This window comes from Fukomys damarensis, unplaced genomic scaffold, assembly GCF_012274545.1.
Source record: "Fukomys damarensis isolate Sample0158 unplaced genomic scaffold, DMR_v1.0_HiC HiC_scaffold_23, whole genome shotgun sequence".
In the NCBI taxonomy this organism is placed as follows: domain Eukaryota; kingdom Metazoa; phylum Chordata; class Mammalia; order Rodentia; family Bathyergidae; genus Fukomys; species Fukomys damarensis.
Window position 1 is genome coordinate 49,838,915 of NW_022900935.1, and position 13,623 is coordinate 49,852,537.

Below are 13,623 nucleotides of genomic sequence, written 5' to 3' on the forward strand. Positions count from 1 at the left end.
CACGGCCAGACATCGCTCCGTCCCGTCCCGCGGTGCAGCGATCCGGGCTCCGCTTCTAGTCAGCCCCGCGCGCTGTGCTGCGCGATCCGGGGCTTTCCGTTCTTAATTCCGGGTTCCGGGGTTTGTTAATCTGGGTTCCGGGATTTCCTAACCCGAAATTCGAGAGTTCCTCACTGATCCGCTTTAAAACAGGGCCGACGCTGATTCCGTTCCAAAGCTAAGAGATTCCAAATCCGGGATCTGCAGCCGGCCCGCCTGCCGCCCCCGGCCTCCGCAGGTTTAGCCTAGTGGGCCAGTAGTCCAGGGGTGGCTACCCACTCCCACCCCGCCCAACCTTAGGCCCTGCCCCTACCTAGCAGCCCAATGGACAATGCTCTCTCAAGCCCCGCCCCCAGAGGGGCACGCCCCTGACAGCGTCGCCTCAAATTGTCAGCCCCGGAGCCCCCGCCCACACACCCCTTGGGCCCCCCTTTCGTCGGAGGGGCGGGAGCGGAAGCTGCTCGCGGAAGCGACTAGCGAGGCGCGGGTCAGAGGTTGAAAGTCACCTAGGATAGCTACAGTGGATGGGTAGTTGCTGCTCTCTCCGGGTTGTGGCCACGTCGGTTTTATACCCGATTTGCCATACCTTACTCCTTGGAGTTTTGTCAAGTCTTCATTTCCAGAGTTAAAGACTACTTAGAGCAGCTCTGGGGTAGAACAGCTGCCAACTAGACTTTATTTAAAAGCTCATCCTAGCCGGGTGTGGTGGCGCATGCCTGTAATCCCAGCACTCCGAAGGCTGAGCTAGGAGGATCGCCGTGAGTTCAAGGCCAGCCTGGGCTACACAGCGAGACGTGCTCTAAAAAAAACCATCCTGATTGCTTCGAGCTGCCAAGGATCATGGGGCGTCACTAGACTGGATCCAGCTGTGTGAACGGTTGACTTCGCCAAGTGCTGAGTTCTTATCACACATTTTTTAACATGGCTCTGCCCCACTTAAGAAAGCCTGGTATTTTACTCCACTGGAAGTTTTTATTTTTAGGCGAAGAAAATTCGCATAATGAAAGATCTTGTTCTTTGTCCAGTTAATTTTCAAAAAATTCAGTACCTTTTCTGAAGAACTAATGCTCTCTATCCGAAATTCAACATAAAGTGCTTCAGCAGTGATCGGGACCTCTGGTGGTGTAGGGTCTGCTCCCCACGTTACAGATCAGTGCTTCCTAATCTTGAATGAGGAAGAAGAAGAAAAAAGGATCCCGAAGTTCTTATTTAAAATGCAGTTTATAGATTAGTAGGTGAGGGCAAAACCCAAGCTTCTACATTTCTAACAAGCTCCTAAGGGGTACTATGAGTAGACCACACTTTTCAGGAGCCAAGGAATTTTTTTCCACTATAAAAATCCTCTACTTTTATGTTTTCATCTCCAGCCAGTTGATTGCTTCCGTCCTTGTCCCATAGCACCACAGGTAGTGTAGAGCACAGTCCTTGAATCCTTTTTAGGAATTAGTTCTCACCTGCACCTCTGTATTTTTCCCTGCTGCAGCTGCCTTTCCTCTTAGTATTCTCGAGAATCCCTCTCTCCATGATCACTCAAAGTCGGTTATGGTATAGTCCACTGAAATTGTTAACAATCACTAAATTACGACACTCCCTACCCCGTGACAGAGATTGTTGATATCAATTGAATCCTTCAGTGTCAACCCTTTCAAGCTTCTAAAGCTACAGTGGTTCTCCGGGAAGTGCTACGGGCAGTGGAGAATGGGAATCCTCCTGGGATCTATTTCAAAAAGTTGCCTGTTAGCCCTTCCTCCATCCAGTGGCTCCCAGTGTGTGTGTGTTTGTGTGTGTGTGTGTGTGTGTGTGTCTATCTGTCTCTGTATGTATACATGAATTACAGTACTGTAATACTGAGAGATAAGTCCAGGGTTTTCACACTGAGCTACATCCCCAGCCCTTTTTTAAATTTTGAGACAGGGTCTCGCTAAGTTGTCCAGACTGGGCTTGAACTTGTAATTCTCCTGCCTTAGCATCCCACAGTGTTGGAATTGCAGGTATTGGCCATAAATGCTCAGCTCCCAGTGTTGTACTTTAAAAAATAAGCTTCCCAGATACTTCTGATACCACCTCCTTTGTAAGTAACGATTACTCTGGAAAAAGAGTGCTAAATGCTAATATGTGCATTCAAAAGTCAATAAAACTGAACTGAGGGCATAGCTCAGTGGGGGAGTGCTTCCCTAGCATATGCAATGCCCTTGATTCAGTCCCCGGGCTCACAAAAAAATACAAATAGATAACGCAGAAATGACTCAAGTCCAGTTAACCTCTTGCATAAAATCTCCCCAGTTCCCTCTTGCTCTTAAATTGAGGGTAACACTCCCTCTCATAATTTGTAAAGATCTGCAGAACCCGACTCTTGCTGACCTCATTAAACTCTTGTATCACTGCCACTACCCCCATCCCTGCTTTGGCCAAGCAGCTCTGCTTTTATTGTTTTTATAGATTGAGTGACCATGCAAGATTTCCTTTAAAGAAAGGGATCCAAAGCTCTGGATTGTTTAAAAGCTAACAAGTACGGGCCAGGGTTGAAGCTCAGTAGTAGAGTGATTGCCTAGCAATCATGAAGCACTGGGTTCAATCCCCAGCAATGCAGAATTTAAAAAAAAATAAATAAAAACCAATGACTTATAGAAGAGTATTCCCTTAAATGTTTTAGCATGGCGTAACTGGCCCTTTATTGTCTGTCCTTACCCTGCCTTGCAAGCTTTGTTTTCTACCAACAGCCCATGTACTCTATCAAGTCACACTGACATCACCTTCCCTAAACATGCAAAGTCCTTTCATAGCTCTGGTTTCTTTCAACCCCTTCAAGGCAGGGGCTTTGTCTGATTTGCTCCTGTGTCCCCACTACCTAGAACCGTATTTGTTACGAAGTATTCAGGACATATTTACTAAGTGAGTAATTGTTCTTCCCTGGTTCTCTGCCCTGCAAGCATCAGTTTATCCTTCAAGGCCAACTCAAATATCACTGCCTCTGGAGTGTTCCATGGCTGCCTACTAACCCCACCCTCCAAATGTTGCTATCATTTTCTGTTTTTCACAGCACTAGGTCCTCTCTGTAAGAATACATATTGTGGTGTGGCTTTTGTCTGTGATTCATCTCCACTCACAAACCCTCCAGTGTGGACTCCTGGAGGACAAGGACCTTTCAGAAACAATGACTACTTGGGAAATAACTCTGTTAACAGCTAACTCCACCTCTCATCCCCCAAACCCTCTTCCAAGTGTGTCCTGAACAACAGTAACCCATTCCCCCAGCAGGTTAAAACCAGTTTAACCTTGACAGTTAACTTGGGCTAGTCCTGGAGGTGTTCTGTGTTTTTTGTTTTATGAGGGGAGGGGAGCGAGTGTTAGACAGGGTCTCACTGTATAGTTTAGGCTGGCCTTGAACTCGCTAGATTGCCCAAATTGCCCTTAAACTCACTGATCCGCCTGCCTCAGCTTCCTTAGTGCTGGGATTACAAACTTGTGCCACAATGCCTGGCTCCAAATCCTTGAATTGCTATGCTTTCACTCTCTTGGACTAATTAACTTGCGACCTCCCACCTAGATTCCTTGATTTTTTTTTTCCTTGTTTAGTCCAGATCGTATCTTCACCTGGCTGCTGATAGGACTGCCCAAGTTGATTCACTCAGTACTACCACCTGACTTTAACCTTTCATGTACCTGTTTTTCTAATTCTGGTTAAGGTGTGCTGGCAAGCTCTTCAGCATCTATAAACAAGTGGCCACTGAGTTAATAACTCTAGGAAGAGAACAGGTAAAAATCTTGAGGGATCAAGGAAGTGGAAGATTTGGGAAGGCCAGCCACCAAGTAAAGCAGTCAAGATTGAGATGTAATTGGTTGTAGTAGTGCACACCTATAATCCCAGCACTTGAGAGGCTGAGGCAGGAGGATTGCCATACTGAGCCTGAACTATATAGCAAGACCCTGTCTCCAACAAAAAAACAAAAAAAAGAAAAAAGAGAGAAAGAGAGATTTAGCTGAGGGCAGCTCTCCAGTTGGTGTTTCATGCTTTGTTTTATTACTTTTTTTGGTACCTGGGATTAGAACTCAAATCCTTGTGCTTGTAAAGCAGGCCACCAAACTGCTGAGCTAAATCCCTGGCCCTGTTTGTTGTTGTTTTTGACAAATTTCAACTAGCTGCTTCTACAACTGAGCCTCACTACCATGACTGCCTTTGCCAACCATTTGGTTTCTTTCTTCTTCTTCTTCTTTTTTTTTTTTTGGTGCCAGGGATCAAACTCAGGTCCTTGTGCTTGTAAGGCAGTCAGTGGAATCACTGAGCTAAATCCCTAGCCTAAGCAATTATCCATTTGAAGGAACAATTTTTCCACATCCACAGGAAAACACTTTTCACATAAATGTCAGCCACAGCAGGCCTATTTGCCAAAATTAACCAAGTGACCAATTTATAAATTATAAGAACTTTGTAAAAACTATTTTTAGGTGTGGTAGTGGGGATTGAACCCCAGGGCCCACATAAACTAGGCAATCATTCTACCACTGAGCTAAATCCCTCAAATTTTTTTTTTTTTTTTTTTTTTTTTGGTACCAGGGATTGAACTTGGGACCTTTCCTTTATGAGGCAGGCAGTGGAACCATGGAGCTAAATCCCTGGCCCTCCTCCAACTTCTTTTAAATTTTTTTTTTTTTTTTTTTTTTTTGGTACCAGGGATTGAACTTGGGACCTTGCCTTTATGAGGCAGGCAGTGGAACCATGGAGCTAAATCCCTGGCCCTCCTCCAACTTCTTTTAAATTTTTTTTTTTAAGTTTTAAGACAAGGCCTTGCTAAACTGTCTGGGCTGATCTCACAGCCAGGCTCCTACCACAGCCTCCTGAGTAGCTGAGATTACAGATATATGCTACTGCATCCACTTTCTTTTAAGAGGAGGCTGGGACTGGGGCTGGGAAATTAGCTCAGTGATTCCAGAGCCTGCCTCACAAGTTCAAGGACCCGAGTTTGATCCGAGGTACCAAAAAAACATGAGATAGCTGTTCTTTATTGGATTGGATTATTTTAACTGCCTTAAAGACCTTGAAATTTAACTTTTTCGATAAGAGATGAAAGGTATAATTGATATGTCACTGAGGAATTTGAAAAAATAAAAAGTGTATAACAAAATAAAAAATGACATTTTAAGTGGCTGTGGGTGTAGCTCAATGATAGAACTCTTGCCTAGCACCTGAGAGGTCTTAGATTTGATGCCCAGCACCAAAAGAAAAAAAAAGCTGGGCATGGTGGCACATGCCCATAGTCTCAGCACTGAGGAGGCTGAGGCAGGATCATTGTTGGGGGGAGTTCAAGGTCAGCCTGAGCTACGTAGTCACAGTCGGCCTGAACTACATATGGAAATCCTGTCTCAAAAACATTTTGTTTTCAAATTACCTAAAATTCAATGGAGATATTTTGGTGTCCAACAAGGGATGATTAGGATGTTGATTTGTGGCGATTTGAACGAATGTTTATCATAAGAGAATAAAACCATTCAAAACCACAGATGAGAAATGAAAATGGCTCGGAGGGGTTACTATGAAATATCTTATGGCCCTGGCTCAGATTTGATATGCATTAGCCAGGAATATGTTTGTGGAGGACCAAACCGAAACAGAGTAAACATACTAAAAAAGGAAAAGTAAGAAATTTACTAGGAAGCAGTAGGAGCAACTATCATAACACAAATACATTTTGCTAGAAGTAGCACATAAAGTGGTATGCAAATGAAGAAACTGGTAAACAGCTGGGCGTGGTGGCGCACGCCTGTAATCCCAGCACTCGGAAGGCTGAGGCAGGAGGATCGCTGTGAGTTCGAGGCCAGCCTGGGCTACATAGTGAGTTCATGCCCTACATAGCAGGACCCTGTTTTAAAAAAACAAAAACCAACCAAACAAAAAACAACTGCATTGAGATATAACTGACAGTCAACTACCCACATTTAACTTGTAAACAATACATGATCACATATACAAATAATTTTTTAAATGTTGCCATGAAAATAAAAAATTGCAAATGAAAAATTCCCAGAAATCTTCAAAATCTGCCAAAAACAGTCTCTACAATGGTAGCAACTGGAAATTTTATGAAGAGGTAAAAGAACCACCATATTTTTGAGAGTTGGTAACAAGTTTCCTTCCCACTTTGCCCTTATGAGCAGTCTGAGGCTGGCAGGAGCTGAGGGCTCTCTTTGACAAGCATAGTTTCTCTATCCTCTACTGACAGAGGATGCTAGGGTCAGGGTGATGGGCAGCTTCACTGGCCAGAAGAGGTGATGGTGGTCTCTGCACAGACCCAAATTCTTGTACCTTTGGATAAGGGGGAAAAAGGCAGAGTTAAGCCAGGTGTGGTGGCGCATGCCTGTAATCCCAGCACTTGGGAGGCTGAGGCAGGAGGATCGATGTGAGTTCGAGACCAGCCTGGGCTACATAGTGAATTCTGGGTCAGTCTCAACTAAGTAGTGAGACCCTGTCTCAAAAAAATAATAATAAATAAATAAAAATTCAGAATTAAAACAGAAGAATCAACAGACATTGATGTCACAGAGCTAAGATCTTCCAAAGGAGTCATGAGTTGCTCTTCCATAAAGAAAACCAACCAAGATGTTAGATCATAGACTCTGGTCATTCAGTTCCTAAATATTTGAATGCATGCTCTGTAGGCACTGTTCTAGATGCTGAGGATACAGCATCAAACAAGGCAAACACTTATATTCTGGAAAGAAAACAATGAATAATTAGATATATACAGTCATGTGCTAGTGAATGCTTAACAATCAGTTCTTGAAACAAAACCTTGATTTGCGACCTTTGACAATTTCAGTGATATAAACACTTTCCATCACGGCTGTTTCCCAATGACCAGTGTGACACCATGACATACACAGTCAGGAAAGAGATGGGCTAGCTTGAGTCTGGTGAGAGCACCGCTGGATATTTACCTAACTTTCTCCTCAAAGTTTCAGTATAAACAGAGAAAGCAATGGTAAAACTCCATAGAAGTGCTGGGCATAGCTGCGGACACCTGTAATTCCAGCATTCAGGAGGCTGAAGCAGGAGGATTGTTGTGAGTTCAAGGCCACCCCAGGCTTGGATGAACTACATAGCAAAGTCCCGTCTCTCTCTTTCTCTCTCTCTTTCACACACACACACACACACACACACACACACACACACACACACACACTACCATATAAGAAAGTCAACAGAGGTGAGTCATGGTGACAAGTGCCTGTAGTACCAGCTCCTCAGGAATTTGAGGCAGGAGGTTCTCTTAAGGCTAGGAGTTTGGAGATAGCTTGGGCAAAACAGTGAGATCCCTACTGAAGCAGAGAGAAGAAAGAAAAAGCATCATTCATAATCTAGAGATGGATAAAAGGTCAAGAAATACAGTTCTTAGAACTTACACTGAACACCAAGACTGCCACTGCCATTAACAAGTCTGACTGCCACCCCATATACAGAACAGTGAAGCCTCTCTAGGTCTATCCTCTTAACCATGAAATGGAGTAGAACTTGTGTCTTCCCTAGGGGAGTTATTTTAAATGAGGTAGTGGATACATATTAAAGTCTTGAGCGGGTGGGAGTGGTGGGGAAAGCCTCCCATATCTTCAAATTTCAGTGCACCGAGGGACTCAGCCCATGGTTTAGGTTCAAGGACAAGGGCTGAGGAAAAGCCAGAAAAACAAAATTGACACTACAGATGCTGGATGAGAATGGCTCAATTTGGGCTCAAGCCAACGTTTTGAGGAGGAACTCTCAATTGAGATCTAGAGGTTTTAGGAGACGTTTGACATGTAAGATAAGGGTACAGGGTAGAGGGATGCAAGAGGATGATTGCCTCTTCGGAGGTGGGGGTACTGGGGGATCAAACTAGGGACCTTGAGCTTGTGAGGCAGAGGGCGGCACCACTGAGCTAAATCCCCGGGCTGATGGTCTCTTTTCTCATCCCCATTTTTAAGGTCTCGCTGTTAACTCCCGGGCAGGGTGAGGTTAAGCAGGAGCAGAGCTACGGTTAGAAGGAAAGTGAAGAAAAATCTGGTTACTAAATGAATATTGTATGTGGATCGCTGGGTACAGAAACGGAGTGGAGGGGGTACAAAAAGGACTCTTGTCAAGTATTGCCAGAGTCCAGCCAAACCAATTTTTTATCCCATGTGGAGAAATGGCCCGTGGTCTCGGGAGTTTTTGTTATCTTTAGTGTTTGTATCGTGGTACTGCCCGGCCCTTTCTACATTTTGAGACAAGGTAAATTGCTAAATTGTCCAGCTTGGCTCGAATTGCAATACTCCTGCCTCAGCCTCCCAAAGTACTGCGATTACAGGCTTCTGTCAACACGCCCGGGTCCGGTAAAAACTTCACAGAGGGAAAACAAACAAACAAACACCTCAAGCCTCCAACCCTCAAAGATTCCCAGCCCAAGGCGAGAATGCGTCTGCGCGCAGAACTTTGAGCGCGGGCCCTCGCCAGAGTTCAGGCAGAACCACTAGATGAAAATATGTAGGGGAGAACAATCTCTTGTTTTCTTTATAGAGGCATTATTTGGACAAGGAAAAAACATTTTCTTTTTATTTTCACTGTATTTTATACGGTAGTGATTACCATAGTCACACATGAGCTCTCTGTCACACAGGACCAATCTCTCCTACTCTCATCTTCCCCGCTTACCCCTCCGTTGTTTTAGTTTTCGACCTGCCCTACTAGTCTCAGCCAACCCGGTCTAGAAGTCGCGTAGACGTCATGAGTTTCTACGAGGATCAGGCAGAGTCCCCCAGCAGGAGCGCCCCCGCCTGGCGGTGCCGGCCAAACGGTCTGAGCGCGTGGCTGGCAGCGGGCGGAGGAGCGACTGACGTCCGGTGGTGTCCGGAGAAGCAGGACAGGGGACAGGCGTTCGGCCTTTGCTCAGGAGGGCTTAGGGTCTGTTTGGTTTGCCCGGGTTCATGGCGATTTCTTCCCTTGCTTTCCTGTCGCGTCTGTGGAGGTCCAGCGCAGGGTCGGGTTCGTAAGCTCACAATAAGTGAAGTGAGGAGTACTTGCTGGAGAGTTGTTTTTGTTTTCCTGGTACGGGGGAATCAAACTCGGTACCTTGCTCATTGGAGGCAGGCGGCGGAACCACTCAGTTAAGTCCCCGGCCTCCTCTTCTCTCCCCCCCACCCGCCTTCCAGACAGGGTCTCCTTAAGTAGTCCAGGCTGGCCTTGAATTTGGAGATCTTCCTGCCTCAGCTCCCATGTGCTGGGATTACAGGCAGGCACCACCGCTCCCAGCTCTACATATTTTTATATGTTTTTGGTTTTTTTGTTTGTTTTGTTTTTTGAGACAGGGTCTCACTATGTAGTTGAGACTGACCTGGGATTCACTATGTAGTCCAGGGTGCTCTCGAATTCATAGCGATCCTCCTGCCTCAGCCTCCCCAGTGCTGAGATTACAGGCGTGAGCCTTTTATATGTTTTCAATACCATCCTCCTTCAAAAGGCCTCATGGCCACATGCCTTCTCCCACATGCCTTCTCCCATCTAGACGGAAGCTTTTTCCTAGGCAAGAATTGGCCTTAGGTCCTGCATCCAAGCGGTGCGCAGAGCTCTTCGTACAAGTATTTGCACATATAGTATCACTTTCTCTCAGTTGTAGTGGCTGGACACTTTAGGCCCTTGGAATCTATCAGAAAGGCCCCTACCCAGGTGGCTCGCACAGTCTTACAGGGGAAGAGACACCAATGACAGGCCTAATAACTAAGCATGAGTGTGTACAAGGTGATGAGCAAAGAAAACAGCATAGATTGAAGGTGTAGGCACTGATGGTTGAACAAAAGCTTCCCAGGGTAGGTCTCACTGCAGAGATAATTGAACTGGGTGATGTTAGGGGAGTGAGTCCCAGGCAGAGGGAAGAGACAGTGAGAAGGGTAGGATGTGATTCCTTTTTATAAACTATAAGAAATTCTTGAATATAAATAGAAGGCGAGAACCCCAGACTTGTACATGAAGTCTAGTACAGGTACCCAAGAATCAGTGTTTGTCTCCTGGTCACCGTGACCTGCCCTTCTGCAGCCCACCCTGTAGGGGCGGCTGGCCCGGAAGAGCTAGACTTTCAGTTTAATCCTTCAGTTTAGGGTGTAGTCTACAGAATAAGGCAAAGGAATTTTTTAAAATTTAAAAATAATTTCCCCGTACGATGCTACTTTCTTTCTCCTTAACAAAATACAAAATCTCAGGTTTCAGAATCTAATCGTAACTTGCCTCTACAAGGATGAAAGATCAGAGCTGTGGGGATAGTGGGGAAGGGTATGAAACAAAGTAGAACGAAGTGTGTCAGTACGTAGTATGAAAACAAGTAGGACTTCCATTCAGCCCACCCAGCCCCTAAGGTCTTTCTTATACCTATTTATGAGCATAGATAGTTACTCATAGCAACTACAAGGAAAAGCGAACCCTTTGGTTAATAGTGATCAGAGGTGGGAAATCTTTGTTTCAGCTAAGACTAAGAGCAGATCATAGATGTAAGATAAATTCACAGCAAGGTCACCTTTGTTGAAGGTAATGTCAGCAAGCAAGGAGAGATTGGTAGGAGGTCTCAGATTGGTAGGAGGGAAATTGTTTGTGACACTGTGGCCCATTACAGTACAAGTAGTCTGGATTCAAGGAAAGTACAGCAACAGCGAAGGACTAAGCGTTGGCCTCTGGTCAGAATGCCTAGGTTTACATCATGACTTTGTCCCTCCCCATCGAACCCAGGACCTTCACACTAAGCTACATCCCCTGCCCTTTAATGAAAAAAATTAAAAACAAAAAAAAAAATTGGGGGGGTGGGCGGGTACCAGGAATTGAACTCAGGGCTTTGCGTTCGTCGGCAAGTGCTGTGCTGCTGAGCTACATTCCTGGCAATTAAAATTTTGAGACAGTGTTTCCTTAGAGTCACAAAGCTGCTCAGGCTGGGCTGGGATTTGTTGTCCTGCCTCAGCCTCCCAGGGTACTGCGAGTACAGGTGTGCACCACCACATTAGGCTTTGGCTTTGGCTTTTAGTTGTGTAATCAGAGGCAAGCAAGGTTCTCTTTCTTAGCCTCTATCTTCTCATCTGTAAAATTAGGGATAATCATAGGCTTAGTATGAGATAATGAAAATAAAGCATACGGTTCAATGCCTGGAATACAGTGTGTGTTTACTAAATGTTAGAAATTGTTAGGTAAGATGATTGAGAATGGGCTATTGAAATAGGATAGGCTTCAAGTTAATTTGGATTGTACAGTATGCAAAGTTACATGATTAATATTTTATTTTATTTTTGAGGGGGGTACTGGGGATCGAACTTGGGACCTTGTGCTGTGAGGCAGGCAGCAGAACCACTGAGCTAAATCCCCAGCCCTTTAGTATTTTAAAATATTATACAGCGTGAGCTTGGGATAATATATAACTCATTGGTAGAGTACTTGCCTAGCACATACAAATCCCTAGGTTCAATCCCCAGCACCAAAAAAACCCAAACCCAAACAAAAAAACCACCAAAACACACACACACACACACACACACACACATCCCAGCCAAATGAATGTTACATATATCCTTTGGTAGTGGGAAAGCCATTTTCTACACTTTCCATGCTACTTCCAAAATAATATTAGATATGAAGAAGTGATATCATCTAAATCTTACATAAGGTGTGAAAAAATATTTACAATTTTTTTGTTTGTTTTTTGAGATGGGGTCTCACTATGTAGTTGAGGCTGGCCTCAAACTTGAGGTAATCCTCCTGCCTCAGCCTCTGGAGGGCTGGAATTACAGGCATGCACCACCATACCTGCCTAGAACATTGTTATTTTATTGATATACTTGGACCTAACTCATTCAATCCTCACTTATTTCCTCCTCCCTCTTGCTATTATCACACTTAGCCCAGAGTATTATTTTTTTTACATTGTTTCCCCACCAAATTTCTAAGAATTTCTGTCATGGGACAAAACTATCTTCTACATCTTTCAAAAAGCTTGGCCTGTTGTAGTTGTTCAATAATTGTTTGCAAAAAAGAAATAATTGCCGAAAGAATGTATGAATATTAAGCAGTCCCACTCTGGGCTCTTGTGTTTTTTCCAACAGAGTTGTTACTTAACACTGGTGTTTTGAAATCTCCTTCAGAATCTGGGTACTTTATTTAAATATTTTCAGTGATAACAGATTTCCAAGGAAAGGGATTAACTCAGAGCTAAGCTTAGCAAATAAAGTGACTGAATAATATCAATTTTATTCAAAGAGTAGTAGGATAATTTAGCTAGGCGTAGTGATGAATGCTTGTAATCCCATCTAGTTGGGAGACTGAGGAAAATTGCAAGTTCACACCCAGCCTGGGCAACCTAATAAGACCTAATAAGTCTCAAAATAAAAATTAAAGAATTTGGGATGTAGTTTAGTGGTAGAGCACTTGCCACACATGTGTGAGACCCTGGGTTCATTCCTTAGTACCTCACTCCATAAAAAAGAAAGAAAACTTTATAAAGGCAGTTTTCTATTTTGTATAGTTTAAAAACCAGTTCTAAAGCACTTCCAAAAGAAAACTTGAATAATAGTCACCTCTGGAATAAGCTCTAATCCTCCTAAAGTGCTTATTTTGAAAGGTAACATTCACTTAGAAGTATACATTTTTGTTTTGGTTTTTGTTTGTTTTTTTGAGACTGGGTCTCACTATGTAGGTGAGACTGCCCTGGAACTCACTATGTAGCCCAGGCTGGACTCAAACTCACAGCAATCCTCCTGCCTCTGCCTCCCAAGTGCTAGGATTATAGGCCTGTGCCACCATGCCTGGCCAGAAGTATAAATTTTGATAAGCCTATTCTCTTATGCATGTATAAAGAAGATTAGAAAAAAATTTTCAGACTAGCATAGAAGTAAAATAGACCTATACAAAACCCAGTGTTTCAGGGACAAGGGGAAAAAATGAGAACCAAGACCTGTCATGTAAAGGTACAAGATCCCAATAATGTAATTGTACTGTATACCTAAAATGTACCAATAAACTAAAAAAAACAAAAAACAAAAAAACCCCCAGTGTTTGAAAATTCAAGTACAAAATTAGAGAGTAAAGTTTAATGCCTAGCAGCATCACAAGAAAAAAGCAAATATTCAGCGAAGAAATTACTTTGAATAGGTTTTTTTTTTTTTTTTCAGCAGTAGTAGAGATTGAATTTAGGGCCTTCACACTGAACTACATCCCTATCCCTTTTGAAAAATTTTAAATTTTGAAACAGGGTATCACTAAGTTCCCCAAGGTGGATTTGAACTTGAAATCCTCCTGCCTCAGCCTCCCAGAGCGCTGGGATTATAGGTATGCACTGTCATCCCAGCTCTAATGGGTTTTGAAAGGAAGCCAGGGATAGATTGGTGTTGAACAGAGAAGTAGAGACTTTTGGGGGCAGGGGGAGGTACCAGGGATCAAACTCAGGACCTTGCGCTTGCAAGGCAGGTAGTGGCACCACAGAGCTAAATCCCTGGCCCAAAAAGTAGAGACTTTTGACTTAACTCAGCCAGAGTAGTAATCCAAGGTTTGCTTGGTGAAAATGGAGGCAGAGTTAAAAAAAAAAAAAAAAAAAAAAAAAAAAAAAAAAAAAA

General features: G+C 43.8%; 1 protein-coding gene across 6 annotated transcripts in view; it reads left to right on the forward strand.

Annotated features, from left to right (window-relative positions):
- Positions 1-8,834: 8,834 nt before the first annotated feature.
- LOC104857065 (intercellular adhesion molecule 5) overlaps positions 8,835-13,623 on the forward strand; it is a 16,489-nt gene continuing 11,700 nt past the window's right edge. For all 6 annotated transcript variants that reach the window (XR_778772.2, XM_010616744.1, XM_010616746.1 and 3 more), the window contains exon 1: positions 8,835-8,947. The gene's annotated coding sequence lies outside the window, so the exon portion shown is untranslated. The remainder of the gene's footprint in view (positions 8,948-13,623) is intronic.